The sequence below is a fragment of the Triticum aestivum genome, chromosome 1D (assembly GCF_018294505.1).
Source record: "Triticum aestivum cultivar Chinese Spring chromosome 1D, IWGSC CS RefSeq v2.1, whole genome shotgun sequence".
NCBI classification, from domain to species: domain Eukaryota; kingdom Viridiplantae; phylum Streptophyta; class Magnoliopsida; order Poales; family Poaceae; genus Triticum; species Triticum aestivum.
In genome coordinates this window covers 466,656,590-466,673,498 of record NC_057796.1, presented here as the reverse complement: position 1 = coordinate 466,673,498, position 16,909 = coordinate 466,656,590, and the positions used below count along the sequence as shown (strand labels likewise).

The 16,909-nt window shown below is 44.4% G+C and overlaps 1 long non-coding RNA gene and 1 pseudogene across 1 annotated transcript; one reads left to right on the top strand and one right to left on the bottom strand.

The window, feature by feature from the left end:
• The first annotated feature begins 8,903 nt into the window (after positions 1–8,903).
• Positions 8,904–10,149, top strand: LOC123176172 (cytosolic sulfotransferase 5-like; annotated as a pseudogene).
• A 1,588-nt stretch (positions 10,150–11,737) lies between these two features.
• LOC123183020 (uncharacterized) lies at positions 11,738–15,553 on the bottom strand. The gene is made up of 3 exons (XR_006492397.1): positions 15,099–15,553; positions 14,026–14,103; positions 11,738–12,353 (listed from the first exon to the last, which is right to left on the bottom strand). It is a non-coding gene; the product is annotated as an uncharacterized lncRNA (long non-coding RNA).
• Between the last annotated feature and the right edge of the window lie 1,356 nt (positions 15,554–16,909).

The following is a 16,909-nucleotide window of genomic DNA, read 5'->3' as shown; positions in this document are numbered from 1 at the left end:
TCTTTGATTTAAATCACGGTGTATTTGAATTGGAGTAATTAAACTGCTATTAAATATTTAACAGCTCCAAAACAATTTCTAAACTTAACTGTTTGGCTCTGGAATAATTCAATTAGCTTCCACAAAAAGTTTCAGCATTATGATTTACCGCCTAAATTAACTCAGAACAGAAAACATAGAAACTCGCAAGAGAACCCCCGAATGGGCCTAATTGGATGCAGTTGGCCCATTAGTCTAGCCTGCACTTGGCTCTACGCTCTGAATTTGGCCCACAGAGGAACCTTTATTTTTTTACAGAAAGGCAGAGCAGAGAGCTGCATTTCATTGGTCAAAAGTTTATGAATTCCTCATTTCTTCTCCCTTTTTTCAACATATTTAAATGTTGGTCACTTCTTCTCTTTTTTTTCAACATTTAAACTAGGTGAATTTCTCATACAATTTCAAGCTTACAAATTCCTCCATAATTCATGCCTTTCCATACAATTTCAACATTACAACCAGTGCGATTACCATACCTACAAATGCCCAGAAGTAATTGCAAATGGGTATTGGTATTTGTGCTTGATCTTCAAGCTTCCTAACCTTCTTCTTCAACATCCTAATCTCAACAGCTAGCTCTCTGTCAGTGCGTGCTTCGCCCTCCATCTCTTCTTCCGGAGCTTGTGCTGCAGCCACTGCCGTTCGTGGCAGCATGCACAACCATTCTTCATGCTCTTCTTGCAGTTCATTCATCAGAGTCTTGGCCAGAGCATCGACCCAAAGAAAGAAGCATTTCACCTGCATGAACACCAAACAGATCAACCCATTGCTCAAAGATCCTGACCACAAAAATGGTGCAATTGCCCCGATTCTTACCCCATTCTTGCTGCACGCATAGAACGGACGATTCTGGTTCCTCGGTGTGTGAGAAACCCTCCGATCAACGGCCGCCCGGCATCGCGGACAGACGAAGACATGCATGTCCACCCGCGCCCGGTTCTGCATCCGCGAGGTGGCGCGGGAGCTTGAGGAAGACATGGAGCTCGGAACCGAAGGGGATCTCAACGCCGCCGCGCCCTCCACAGCTAGCTTCCCACCGCCGCTCTCTCTCTCTCGCTGTGGTCACCGCCGTGCTCTCTGTCGCCGTGGTCACCGCAGCTGTCTGTCGCCCGCTTATATAGCACACCCGCAACGGCTCTCTACTCAACGGCTCTCTGCTGGGTCCCACAAGCAACGCGTGCAACGGTCTGATCATCTAGGGCGTCTCTGCCGCCTGGTCCCACCTGTAAGGGCCAAGTCAAAAGGTTGACCTGATGGAGACGGCAGAGTTCACGGGACGAGTTGGTGCGCACGGACTAGGGGTAAAACTAAGCACGATTCGCATCTGAGGGCAAAACTGAGCACATGGACACCACTGAGGGCAAAAGGATAATTAACCCATAAAATAAATGCAAAGAGATGAAAGCTTATGCGTAGGTACTTGCTAGATGTTGATGATGTCTCCCCGACAACGGCGCCAGAAATTCTTCCTGCTACTTGTGAGCTGCGTTGGGATTTCCCCGAAGAGGAGGGGATGATGCAGTACAATAGAGATAAGTATTTTCCTCAGTCATGAAACCAAGGTTATCAATCCAGTAGGAGAATCATGCAACAACTCGTTAATTAACAGCACAAGGACACAAAATCACTACGGGAAACAACTAATTTGTCGCCAGGGGCCATCTTTGCCATGAGGTTTTTGCAGACGGAAAAGAAAGGGTTTGCCATAATCAGCAGACGGTAAAGAAAAACTAATGGCAAAATAGACTTTGTCGTTTGTGAAAAGAACACAGATGACAAAGAGCTCACTTTGCCGTCTGCTAGAACAAAGCCGTCTGTGTTTGTTCTGGCAGACGGCAGAGATTCTTTGCCCTCTGTATTTTTTTCGCACACGGCAAAGTGGGCTTTTTGCTGTGTGTGTTTGTTTTCGCAGACAGCAAAGAGGAAGCACACCACACGGGTCGATCACACGGAAGGATGACTTGGTAACATCTTAGACGGACATCCCACCCACTCAGGGCCACCGAACATACGGCCCCACCCAACCCACTGACCCATGACGCACGTGCCCCCATGATCCTACCCGCCCCGCCCACAAGCCACGACCGTACCTGCCCGCTCTCTCCACCCACATGAACCATCACTCGTACGCATCTGCCTCTCTCTCTCACGAACCTGCCGCTCGTGCTCCCAAGCCAGAGCACCCCGGCGCCGGTGCCTCGGCCTTCCTCTGGCCATCTCGTCGACAGTTGGCCCTGCCTCTTCCCGCTTCGCCCCAGCACCGTTGGTCCCGGCCTCACGCCCCAGCGCCGGAGACCCCCGGCCTCACGCCCCGGCGCCCATGCAGGCCTCCTCGCCACAGCCCCACGCAGGCCTCCTTGCCATAGCACCCCCGCGCGCATGCTTCTGTGCCCCGTCGTCCCCTTCGCCCCCGCAGGCCTCCGTCGTCCTAGGCCCTGTCCCATTCGCTCTTGCAGGCCTCTGCTACCCCTGCCCCGTCCCCCATCGGCCCCGGCCCTTCGCCCTCGTCGGCCTCACGCGCGACGCATCGTGCCTCCACGGCCTCCGTGTTCCATGCCGTGCCGGCCATTGCTGGCCGCGCGATCCACCTCTGGCTGAGTCGGACATCGCCGTGCCGTGCCGGCCACCCTCTGTAATCTTTTTTTTGTTCGACACTGTCTGTAATCACTCTGTAATGAAACTTTTTTACGTATACATAAGATGATTGTCAGACAACTTGAACACAGCCCAAACGAACGAATATCAAAAGAAAACAAGTTACGGTTTTGTCTACACCTTTGACCATCCAGCGTCTGAAATTGGACTTCTGATTTAGGTTTTTTTATAAATAAAAAAGATTCTTTGCCGTCTGTCTGTGATGTCTCAGGTTGACGACAAAGATGCATTTTTGGTTGATGGCAAAGACCATTTTCTTGGCCGTTTGTTATTTGTTCGGCTGGCGGCAAAGACAGTTTGGCTGTCGGCCAAATCTTTGCCTCCTGCTAGATGAAAAGCTGACGGCAAAACAGTTTTTGCTGACTTACTCTTTGGCGACACACTTTGCCGTCATGATTTCAATCTTTGCCGTCTGTGGGACACAGACGGCAAATTACCTGATTCCTGTAGTGGATAAAAAATCCTTGCACCCAACGCGAACAAGGGGTTGTCAATCACTTGACAGTTAATTGCAAGATTAAATTGTATGGTGATAGATAGATAGATCGAACAAAAATAAAAAATAAAATAAACAAAAGAGAAGAAAATTGCAGCAAGGTATTTCTAGGATTTTTAATATATGATAAAGTAGACCACGGGGCCATAGTTTTCACCAGAGGCTTCTCTCTTGAAAAATAGCATATGGTGGGTAATGAAATTACTGTTGGGCAATTGATAGAAAAGAAAATAAGCATGACGATATCCAAGGCAATTATCATGTATATAGTCATCACGTCCGACACAAGTAGACCGACTCTTGCCTGCATCTACTACTATTATTCCACACATCGACCGATGTCGAGCATGCATCCAGAGTATTAACTTCATAAAGAACGGAGTAATGCCTTAAGCAAGATAACATGATATAGACAAAGTAAACTCACGCATGAATAAACCCCATCTTTTTACCCTTAATAGCAACGATACATAAGTGTCATGTATCCTTCTGTCACTAGGATTGAGCACCGCAAGATCGAACCCATTACAAAGCACCTCTCCCATTGCAAGATAAATCAATATAGGTGGCCAAACCAAATCAATAGACCGGAGAGAAATATGAAGCTGTAACCATCATGCATAAAAGAGTTCAGAGAAAACTCAAATAATATTCATGGATAATCTGTTCATAAACTCACAATTCATCGGATCCCAACAAACACACCGCAAAAAAGTGATTACATCGGATAAACTTCCAAGATCATCAAGGAGAACATTGTATTGAAGATCAAATAGAGAGAAGAAGCCATCTAGCTACTAACTATGGACCCGTAGGTTTGTGGTAAACTACTCGCGCATCGTCGGAAGGGCAGTAACACTAGTAGGGAAAACCTTATACACAGAACCTTAGCAGTAGCGCTGTATAAATTGAGGCGCTACTGCTACTTAGCAGTAGCGCGGGTCCACAGAAGGCGCTACTGCTATAGACATAGCAGTAGCGCGGCAAGGACAAAGAGCGCTACTACTAAAATTGCCCCACCGTTGCTGCCAGGCTAAGTGTAGTAGTAGCGCTTTCCGTTGAAACACGCTACTGCTAGGTAGTTTAGCAATAGTGCGGGTTACTGCTAATCCGGCATTATCCCCCCGCGCACCCGCCCGTTTCCTCACTCTCATGTCTCACTGTCACACCGTCGCGGTCGTCCTCCTCCTGACATCGCCCTCGTCGACGCATTGCCGCCACCATCGCCGCATTGCTGCCGGTGTCCCCGCCATCCTCCGGCCTCGGTAAGCCTCCTCCTTCTCCTCTTCCTCCTCCCTCCTCCCTCCTCCCTCCTCTAGATGCCCCTCCTCCCTCCTCCGCCCCACTCCTCCCTCCTCTAGCTGCCTTTCCTCCTCCCCTCATCCCTCCCCCTGCTCCTCCCTCCTCTAGCCGCCCCTCCTCCATCAATAGCCCCTCCTCCCTCCACAGCCCCTCCTCCCTCCATAGATTTAGTTGATAGTATAGATAGGTGTGCTAATGTTGAAAACAGCGTTAGTCTAGGTTAGTTCTAACCAAATCATACCAAAACCATATAAAATTGTTGTAAACATGGCATGAATACTTCATAAATTATAGATACGTTGGAGACGTATCAAGCTCAAGGAGAAGTAATCTAAACATTCATTGTAGTTGGGAAGCATTGTGACCCAAGCCTTTCCAGCGGAGATTATAACCCCTCCCCACCCCCAAAGGACATGAGCATGAGCTTGGGGATAAATCACTTCGTTTCTATCCCCCTTTGGTTAATCATATTACTTGACCATTCCTTGTTTAGTTAATATTGTTTATCTTTCTTGCTAGTTGTATCTAGTCATTTAGGGTGATTCACTTATTTTTAGAGCACACATAATTTCGGAATTCCTAAACTTAACAAAAAAGGTTAACTCTTTCTAGACACCTATTAAACCCCTACTAGTCGACATCCCTATCCTTTACCGACACATTTTTCTTGAGTCTGTGCACACCCTACCAAGGATTATCACAATGAATGTCTACATCGATGGTATATGTGACAAAACCCATCTATTATATCCATGTAGTTACTTACATATTATGTGGTGCACACTACAATATACTCCGCCGGTTGTAATTTAATTCACATCACCGTGGATCCCTTGCACCAAACCCATGATGACGTGTCACTTTCTGGAGGGTATTGCTTTCGTGGAACGACATAAATCTTTTCGGTGCAAAATCTTTGTCGTCAATACACAACAATAAATCCTTGCACATAACAAATCAATGATATGATTCTCAATATATACAGAAAGATACTAACAACTACTCTTACTCATACCAAGAGATACATAGTGATCGGTAAATTAAATAGGAATTATTAAGAGGAGCTATATATAAGAAAGTGATACCGAGCTCGCCCAACAAAAATCGGTGCGGTAAGATCTAGAGTAACCTCTTCCATCTCCAATGGCCAAGTTTGTGGGTGTCAACGCTGTTGCCTATGCCGCGCTTGTCATCGCTACCGTCGCGGCCACTCGCAAGCCCGACTGTGCGAAGACACAGCAAGACTTCGAGCACTCGCTCGATGCCTTCATGGAGTCTTGCGACTGCCCCGACGACATGTTCTCTGGCCTCGAACAGATCACCCACATCCACCTCGCAATCGCAAAAGATCTACAGGCTACTGCCAACACTGAGGAGAAAGGGGTGCATGAAGAGAAGGATACAATAGCCACGCCGCCGATGTCGGTGATGATTCCAGCCTTCGAGGAAAAGTAGATCTATCAATCAATTGATATTGTGGCTTGTTGTTGTGATGTTAATTGGTTTTCTTGGTTATTATTCTAATCAGGTGAGTCATCTTGGGCATGAATAAAATGGTGAAAGATTGGAGAACTGAATTAGTATATTCCTAAAGGCAAATTAATTTGTTGCAGTTACTTTTTAGGGGAAATTTTATCATGATGCTTTGATCATGATATTATTGCTTAATTATGGGCCAGGGGAACAATGTAATTTAGAACAAAAGGCTCAAGCAGAGCTCAACTTTAAATTAATGAAACCACCACAACCAACACACACACAAGTTTAGTTATTACATGTTCACGGAACATACCAAAATGGGAACATGCGGCATCGACAAATCTCGGATTCATAGGGGTTTGGGTTGTGAGTACATTAGTACGATCTTGTTAACCGTGAGCTCCAACGCCTGTATGTCCTTCATCTGCACCAGTGGCTTCAATTGCTGCAAAAAGAGGATGATTTTCGACATACGATCAATCAATTGTTTAGGGATCACCCACTCAATTCTGAATTTGTACCTAACCCCATCGACCAACATTGAGCCGAGAAACAAATCCAAAAGGTTGTTTGAATTTTCATAAAATGTTCATTCTTTAAAAAAATATTGTTCAAGATTTCAAAATTAGTTCAAGTTTTTTTAAAAAAATTCACAATTTTTAAAATGTCTTCCTTTTAAAAAACTGTTCAAAACTTAAAAATATTCACAATTTCAAATAATGTTCACAAATTTCAAAGTTTGTTCACATTTTAAAAAGGTGTCCACAATTTGAAAAAACATTTGGGTTTTCAAAAAATGTTCAGAATTTCTTATAATATTTAAAATTTTCAATATTCATTCGTGTTTCCAAAACATGTTCAGAATTCGTGAACAATGCTTGAACTCACAAACTTTTTTATAATACATGAACATTGTTTATTTTTGCTCACTTTGTTCAAATTCGTGAACAATTTTTGAATTCTCAAACTTTTCTGTAATTCCCACTTATTTTGAATTTGGGAACATTTTTTGAATTTAGAAACATTTTACGAATTAAAGAATATTTTGGAATTCACAAGAAAATTTTGAATTCACGTTATTTTTAAATTAATAAAACATTATGTATTCTTGCTTTTTCTTGTCAAATATAAATTAACCGACCGAAAAAATAAGAAAAAACTAAAAAAGATAGACATGAGCTTACTAGGGTAAGCCCATCTGGCATGAGCGACGCGGGCGACTTGATGCTTGTAGCTCGCAGTGAGCGATACATATCACTCACCTAAGCCACGCATATGTCTCGCTATACGTACGGTACGCTCGTGTCTCGCGCCTTCCACGGCCCAACACATGGATCGGCGTCCTGCACCCTACGCCCTCGTTTTCTTATATGATGCTTACATGCTTTATCCATGTTATTTGCACCGCTTGATTGCTAGAATTCAACTTCTTCCAGACTATCCTGGCCATCACTTAACTGAATCTTGGGGCGCCTGTCGTTCTTCAGAGGACAGCTTTAGTTGTTCTTCAGACGTCGAGGACACGAGGTCCCGACAGTTCCGAACATATAGCTGTTTGCATATCCCTCTCAATCTAAATCATAGGACAGCCTTAGGGCGCGTCTGGAATTGATGTATTTAACTTACACCCGCATATTTACCGGCCGCTGAGCAGTTTACGTTTGGAAATGAAACGACGGGCCGAGACGTGTATTACTTACAAGTGTATTTAAAAGAAAAACGGGAACCCAAACACGACCTTAAAAATGGTGGAAAGTACTCCCTCCGTAAACTAATATAAGAGCGTTTAGATTACTATTTTAGTGATCTAAACGCTTTTATATTAGTTTACAGAGGGAGTATCTGAACTGCAGGTCGTGGGAGCTGCGACATAACGCCCTCGTCGACCATTTCTTTTGTTCAGAACTTTGTAACGAAGCTGATAGTTATAATTATGTGATCCCAGAACCTAGCTAGCTAGCTGGGAAGATGATCATGTACTTAATAGTTTCATTCATGGTGGATAGCCAACTTTTATGCGCACTTGAATGTCGAAGCCACGTATTTCAGGTGGCCATTTCCACTTCAGTCTTCAGGGCCCTGCGTGTGCTGCACTGCACCTGATTTAATTTTGGGCACTGAAAGAAGAACACAGCCAAGCGAACAATCTGTGCGTCCAGCTGGTTGTGATAACATGGTATATGCGCAGTACCAGCTGAGTATGGAGTATGGACTTATCTTTGGCTGGATATTTGATGATATATTCCAAGGAGATAAGATTGTGTCTACTCTAGCCACCTACAAAGGGTATATGTGCAGTACCAACTGAGTATGAACTGTCCAGTGATCTGCCAAGTTTGTAACGAGGGTAGGGAAGTGATTGCAGTCGCGCGAGGAAAGTTTGGATGAAGGTGGGTGCCATTGACAGAATCAACCAGGCCACAATTACTAACAGACCATTCTCAGCCATTTTGGAGGAACTAATCACAGATGGATGAATGCCAAATGTACTTGAAACATACTTCAATGATGGTTATTTTCACGTTTGGTTGCTGGCATTCGTGGTGGGAACGCAGGCAAAAGATGAAAAAATCCAATCGTTCGAAAGACCCGCGCTGTCAGTTCAGACTTTGGCTCTGAACTTTCAACGTGTCAGTCCGGATGTCTACGGGCGATTTGAGGGACGGCCGTTGGAGATGCCCTGATAACACGATAGAGGAGAGATGTCCACTTCCACGCCTTTCTAGCCTCTGTAAAAAAATGAAACACGAGAAAGATGAGTGAAAGAGACTCCGCTACAACTGCTCTTTCTTTATTGAATATGAAAAGGACGGTAGTGACTCTGCAACTGCAAGTTTGCATGCACGCCTTCAGTTATTTATGTCCAGCTTGCTCCTTCCTTGGCACTTCCTCTTCAGACATCCACCACTCAATTGCTCCTTAGGCACAAGCGATGGCGCATGTACCAGAGCAAGAAGCCAAGCGTAGCTGCCTCGGTGACGCCGCGAAACGAGGACGCCGACAACCTTGCCGAGCTCATCCCCTCGCTGCCGGTCGAGAAGCGGTTCCTGCTGCCGTTCCCCGGCTCGCAGAGGCGGCAGTACCGCGGGTACTGGCTCCCGGAGAGCAACCTGCTGGCCCTGGCGGCAGCCCGCCGCCGCTTCGAGGCCAAGCCCACGGACGTCTTCCTGGTGAGCTGCCCCAAGTCCAGCACCACGTGGCTCTCGGCGCTCGCCTTCGCCACCGTGCACCGCGGCGCGCACCCGCCGTCCTCCCACGACCACCCGCTGCGCCGCCAAAGCCCGCACGCCTGCGTCCTGTCCGTCAAGACGCTGTTTCGGCAGCCGAACGACGTCGCGCGAGGCATCCTCGAGTCCTGCCCGTCCCCGCGCATCTTCTTCACCCACTTCCCGCTGTCCCTGCTGCCGGAGCGCATCGCCGGCGACGGCTCCAGGTGCCGGATCGTCTACATCTGCCGGGACCCCAAGGACGTGGTGGTCTCCTGGTGGCGGTCCTTGCGCGCGTGCATCCCGGACCCCGAGGGGGCTCGGTTCGACGAGGTCTTCGATTTGTTCTGCCAGGGCCGCAACGGCGGGGGCCCTTACTGGCGCAATGCACTCGAGCATTGGGAGGAGAGCCGGAGAAGGCCACGCAAGGTGCTGTTCCTCAGGTATGAGGAGATGCTGCGAGACCCGCAGGGCAATCTCAGGAGGCTGGCGGAGTTCCTGGGGTGCGCGTTCTCTGACGCGGAGGAGAAGGCCGGCGTCGTGGACGCCATCTTGGAGCTCTGCGGCGTGGAGAAGCTAAACGAGCTTGAGGTGAACCAGAGTGGTGAAAAGACGGGGGAGCAGCGTGTCTCGGACGGTTCCTCCGTCAGGAAGGGGGTCGCCGGCGACCGGAGCAACCACATGACGCCGGAGATGGCGGCAAGGCGGCGGCAAGGCTCGATAAGATCGTCCAAGAGGCGCTGCAGGGAACCGGATTTAGCTTTGACATCCCCACGTCACAGTAATCATGTGTATGTGCGCTTGTATCACCAGGTCTAAACCAAAAGTTTTAATAAAGAGCTCCACTACAAATCTGAAATCAGATTTGTTGCAAACTAAATTTTTCATCATCACAGCAATATGATTGTCATGAAAAATGTCAGGTTTGCCATGCCAATTTTTTTTTCAGATTTTAAGTGTTTTCGTAAAAAGTAGGATAAAGCTAAAAAATTTGTCTAAAGATTTGTAAGGGCATTTACAGATCTTCTTATAGCAGGTCAACTATATAGTTGTTAGGCACGCATAAATAAAATGCGGGACAACAAAAGCGATAGAAACAGCTAGAACATACAGTACATGGTTCATAATTAAATTGTCTAAAACATAGGAAGGCAAGGCAGGAGGCACTGGGCAAGAATGATCACCAGTCATTGTGATCGAGGAGTGTCAGGTTACATCTAATCAGAGCCATTGTAGCCATCAGTCAGGTCATCAACCGAAGCTCCATCATGAGCTGAACCATACTCGACATCATACGGACATGAGACCTTCTGCAGCGAGAGGGATTCCGTACCAGTAAGTTGTTGTAGTGCTTGCCTGAGATGATGGCTGGTCACTTGAGTATTTGGGTCTGAACCAGCCGCAACAAGTTGATGAATCTGATCAGATGGTTAGTCTCGAATTTGTTGTTTTTGCTCCTTTATCACCTTGTCTTTCCGAGTCACTGAATCTGCGAGGCTTGCATTAATCTCTTGTGCTTGTTGCTTTGTGTAGTTGTAATCGACAATCACCTTCTGGCAGCGCCTTTCCATGTAGCTGATTGCTTTTGCTGCTACATTGTTACGTGAACTTGCTCCGTCCTTGCACAAGGAAACTTGTCATGGACACTGGTTTACATCTATGGTGCAGCAGTTCTGTCGAGGGGTAAGAACTCAATCTCTGACAGATACCCGCCTTGCTCAAGAGCGCGGGTGTAATAGTGTGGCTGAGGCAGGTCGAGCTTCTCGAACATAGCCTGCAGCAGGAACTTGCCAGAAAGATCAATCATCTCCACAGCGATCTGCATGGAGAGGCAGAATTTGTTTAGGGGTAGAATCACCTGACCACTATATTTCCCATGAGTATGAAAAGGAAAGCACAAAGGGTTAGGACAACCAAAGATAATGGCAGCCAGGCATTGAAAACTAATGGATCTCTGTAGTTTTTAACCACTGTGTTAGTAAGCAGTTATCAATTAGGATTGCAGCGGCTCAAAGTTTTGTGAGCAAGCAAATACGATGGGAAGATAAGTCAAACAAATTGGCATGTACAGAATAGAAACCTTAAGAGTTAAAATAGCAGTGCGTGTAATAACAAGAGAGCGGCATGGCAGATCAGTGTGGTAATCAACTGCAATACACCAAATCAAAAATCATGAACTGAGAAGTAGGTGATCTAAAATGCATTTGTTTAGACTAAGCCAGCAAGAATAACACATTAGCTTTTAATTTGCATACTTCATGTAAAGAAATAACATAAAAAGAATCAAGAATTTCTCAGTTTACTCAACCTTCAGCAAAGAGCAGTGAAAGTGAAACACAGCAGGCACACCAAATAAATCTGGGCAGATATAGACACATTTCTGTTATTCTCACACATAAAAAGCAGCTAACCTCTAGAGCCTATAAGTCATAAATATTACTCCCTCCGCCCGGAAATACTTGTCATCAAAATAAACAAAAAGGGATGTATCTAGAACTAAAATACGTCTAGATACATCCTCTTTTATCCATTTTGATGACAAGTATTTCCGGGCGGAGGGAGTAATAGTTTATTCTTCCCTAAAACTATCTGAGAAGGGACAAACAAGAACTTGCATACAGTACATTCAGATAATTACCTCCATCTAGAAAGAGAGCTAGATGTTACCGAATGATTAGTTCTAGATGGCTTTCCTAATAGGATTAATTTTAATGGATGTTCTTGCGAGTATAGAACAGAGATTAAAAAGGGAAGGAACAACTGAATGTAATTATGTACATACTGTACGCTCGTTATCTAGGTATTTTTCTCCCCTGCGTTGTATCGTTCTTCCACTTTACATCTTTTCTAAGTGATTTGTATTTTCCACCAGCACAGGCCTGGAGCTAAATAAACAAGTAATAGCAGGCAAATGCAGATGTAGAAGGAAGATGGTTATAATCGGCAGGGGCAAGAATACACCTGAGATGGCACCGATTGACAAACAGGAGCTGCAGTTAACTCCGCTTAAGCATAAAGCAAATCGACAGCCTATGGAAAAACATATTGTTGATTAGGTAACAGCCATAATTTTTCCTGATCTCCTGGAGGGTATTCAAGTAAATCTTGCGTGAGGCATGCCCTTCATGAAAGCCTCAAAGGTATATTTAAATCTCCAAGAATCAGAAAGAGTTGCCCTGCATATCAATGGGGTAGCATAATAGGTGATCAGGTAACTGACAATAATCTCATGTGGCAAGTGATACAAGTTCACTTCTGTACACTAATATGCTTAAAAAATGCAGCTCAAATGTCGTACTCAGCCCAAATAACTTTTTCTAAGTTGATTATATGCCAATCGAGAACATGAAAGTGAGTTAACAACACAAATGTATGTAAAACAGAGGAAAAATCATCAAGATAAGCATCAAAGAGTGTTGACGTACAAAGATCCTAGTATCGCATTTCAGGAACACTGATAACTTGGTCCATTCCAATAATCCTGTACATTGTTTATTTTATCTAGTTAAATGTTGGATTTGCCAAATAGCATATTCTTGAGAAGAAACATCCTTATCCTGCAGAGAAATTCACCTTCTCTAGAAAGTAGTTCATTTATATTTAAAACTACATAAGGGGGTAAAGAGAAGTCTGTGTAATAGTATTTTAGGAACTCTTACATATGCATGATCCAGAAAAGTACAGCGTAGGATGACATAATATTTTCATCAAACAATAATAAAGGGTAAATACACCACAAAATTGGAATGAGTACAATCTCGGTTATCTCAACAAATCAAGATATAAATATACCGTAAATTGCAATATTTACCACACTCTGATGCAAGATCATTATGAAATGGGGATATTATCTTTAATACTACCGGTAAAGATGAGGTCAGAATGTGCCATTGCATGGCTATGCAGTACCTGCCTAAAGTAGGACACGTCTTCAATGTAGATCAGCTGGTGAAGAAATAAATTTACTTTTGGAGGTCTCTCGTCAGTATCCTGATTAAACCGTGTCAGGCAGATGAAGGCGGACTAATGGATCTTGGTTCTACATCTGTGGAGGCTACCCTATTGCATCATACTTTGATAAAGGTCACTAAAAGTGGTCATGTCTTTAGTTGATAAAAGAATCTAGATTTTTTTTCTTCTTCTCTGTTTTCTAGACGATACTTCCTCTCAACAAAATACATATGGAAAATAGGTGCACATAAGAAACATCATATAACTATAGAATCATTCAGATCCCAGTTCTCTGATTGTTGTGCCCATATCCATAGCATGATAAGAATGCATTGCATCAAACATAGCACATCAACCACTGTAAGCAAAAACCGAAACTACAACTCTGTTCTCTTGTTTCAGTTAACTATAAACTCTGTTCGTAGCAGCGAAGAGCTTATCATTTGAAAGAGTTTAGCCTACTTGCCATAAAGGCCTAGGCACTATCCGGAGCAACTAACTGAAACTCTTTCCTGCAGGCATGGCACAACACACATTTGTCCATTACTTCATAACTGAAACCAACCAAGAAAATAAGCTGGCATTTATTTTTACTTATGACACTCCCTCTGAACAAGTACAGGGAAAAAGTGCACACAAGTAATATATAAGAGAGATGAGAAAATAATCGATCTTTGTAGACTCTGAACGAGAAGCAGCCAAGAGAAGATAAGAGCCCAATAAATTCATATGCAGCAGATCGGCTGACCCCAAATATGAACTCTAGAACAGCAATCAACCTGGTCCAGAAAATCCAAATCCCATGCAATACACACACGGGAAGCACATAGCTTAAAACCAAGGAGTAACAATAAGAAATCTAACAAGATAAGTAAGGATATCCCAACCTTAGCCTACCTGCAAAACAGCACGCATCCATCATGCCCTCCCTCCCAAAGAAATCCGAAGCAGAGAATTTGAGACCAAGCAAGAAATCTGATTCATGAAGTAGTTAGCAATTGCTGTGATCGGAATACTCATGGAACAATGACTGCTGTTTCATGTACTAACCAAAAATGACATGCAAAGAGCAAAGTATACAAATATTCAGACCAAGATTATTTTTATGGAACGGTGTAGCTAACAAATTAGCTGATTAAATCAACACCTCCTGCCCCTAGTGCCATCAAACCACATAATTCATTGCCACCACCTTCCGATCCCATAGCCAATTTTATCCAACATATGGAAATTCTAAAAGCATACTTTGGCAAATTTACTGGTCGTCAACCAACAGCCGAGCACATAATTATCAATTGATGATTATCAATAATATCTAACGATCACCTAGGATTTTGGCACTTCTTGGTAAACAAAGAAAAAAATGGAAACCAGTTGGTTTACCTTGATTAAGTGACCTTATTCAAATTCATTTCAAATGAGAAAAACTATAGTGGAAGCAACAATCCTAGAGAAATAACATCAAGAAATGGTGCTACTGAATTAGGGTAGAAAAGATAAAAATATGCATAACAAATAAGAGATATCAGAAATATTGGATAAGCCAAATCATCAAAGAGAGTACAACTCCGGAGTTCTCACTGCTGTAAAATTAATTATTGATTCCTATTTTAACGGCTTAACCAGATAGGAGCACCGATATTTGATCAACAACTTAGCTAAACCCTAAGTATTCATAAGAATCCTAAGAAAGAACACATACATGCCAGCATGACAGATAAGTACCAGATCCGGTGTTTTACTTCAAAGAGGCGCATCATCAAGCATCTAGCATCAAGAGAGATTAAACCAAGTGGTATAATGACTTAACCAGTAAGCAACAAGCATGTACATAAGCGTTGTTCAATACAAAATTGATGCAAACATATCTAACAGCTACCACCTAGCAGGAGCATGTATAGAGATATCAAAGGGAAACAACTATCATGCATATCGAAACAAATATAGAATAACAAAACTTGGAAATGTACCTGTCAGCCTGTAAGACTCTTTTGCCCAACAAAATAATAAGCAGGTTGCAGCGCGGGGTGCGCACAAAGGAGGCACGGAGGAGGACGGGGCCGTGGCCAGGCCATGAGGAGGCACGAGGAGGATGCAGCCGGGGCCATATAGACCCCCACCTCAAGCTCCAACATCACCACCAGATCCACCCCACCACCCATCTCCCTCGTCTGACCATGGCCTCGAACTCCCATTCTCTAGCATCCCACGCCGGAGCCGCTTGGTGCACGCCAGAACCGCGCGCTCTAGATCGGGAACCCAGACGGTGGAGGGAGAGACGAGGAGAGCTGGGGACGGGAGCTGAGAGGGGATTTCTTGCACCCCGTCCTGTGTAGGGCTAAGGTTTTCACCTGCCCATGAAATCCTTCATCGCCCAGCCCGTCCGTCGCCTTGTTCGTGTAACAAAAACAAGAGAAACCTAACATCGCTTCCACGACCCCACATGCCTAGTGCCCCACCAGTCATCCAGCCTTAGCCCGAGCTTGCACGCACAAAAGGGATGGACGGCCAAAAATCACTGCCTCGACGCTGAATGCTTGTATGGCCGGGTAGACCAGCTTCTTTTGCTAGATAGATTTGCTACGTGGATTCCTTGCTGAGCAGGGCACACTTGCTCAGTTCTCTTGTCATGGTCCTGGTGCTTAGAATGGTGTTGCTGAGCGTAAGCATCATCACCTTCTTGAGGTGGCTAGTGTATTGAAGATCGTCGCCTCTATTCCACCTCACTTTTGGGTTGAGGTTGTTTCTACTTCCACCTACCTCATAACATTCACCCTTCCTCGCACTGCAGGATGACATTCATCTCGAGCATCTTTTTGGTCGTTCTTGCGACTGGGACAGCCCACCCGAGGGGAAGCACGGACGCTGCTTTTGTTACCTGGCGCTAAGAGCACTGACTAGGAGTTTAATAAAATGTTCTAAAAAAAGGTGTTTAATAAAAGCGCTACTCACTCGCTTTTTTTGAATTTCCGAGGTCTTATATTTCTTTACAGAGGGAGTACAAGGAAATGAGCCGTTCTAGTATGCTAGATTTGATGTTAACGTAGTACAATTGTTTAATTATGAGATAAAGTAGTCTAAATATGTATTTCGAATGAATTTGTATGGGGGGAAAATGTGTTCAATGTTTTTAAGAGATCAAATTTTAGGGACTCTGATAGATGAGAACAACTGCAATCCCATAAGAAATTTGACTTTTTAAGATAGGGAGGAGATTTTGAACTTTTAGAACAGGAATCTGCTGGAGATTTTTAACCGTTGCATTGATGGTGGACTAGACGACCAACTCTTATGCACAATTCAATGTCGAAGCCCCATCGCAAGCGGAGCAGTGGCCGTTTCCACTTCAGGGTCTGCATGTGCTGCGCCTGGTTTGGAGCTCTGAAAGAACACAACCAAGCCAACAGTTTCAGCGGCTGACTGTACTTACTGTACTTGATGATTATCATAATATCTATCGACAACTGTCATATTCATCTTGTGTCTCAGAGGTAGAATAATCCTCAGTACTTGTGTGTACATGGATATATGAACTCGTTGTGTGCTTTCTCTTGGATCTTAGGTGATATATTCTACAAAGATAAGATTTTGTCTCTGCTCTACTCAGCGTGTACTTCTGTACTATTCACCTACCAATTAAGTGACAACTAAGGACCAGATTTTATAGTGTGTGCATCCTTCAGGCAAAGATGCTTCTGGCTCTGACCAGGGAAGTTCATCAGGTTTACAGCTATGCTCTCTACACAAATTAATTGAAGCCCGTAATTAACTTAACTCACTA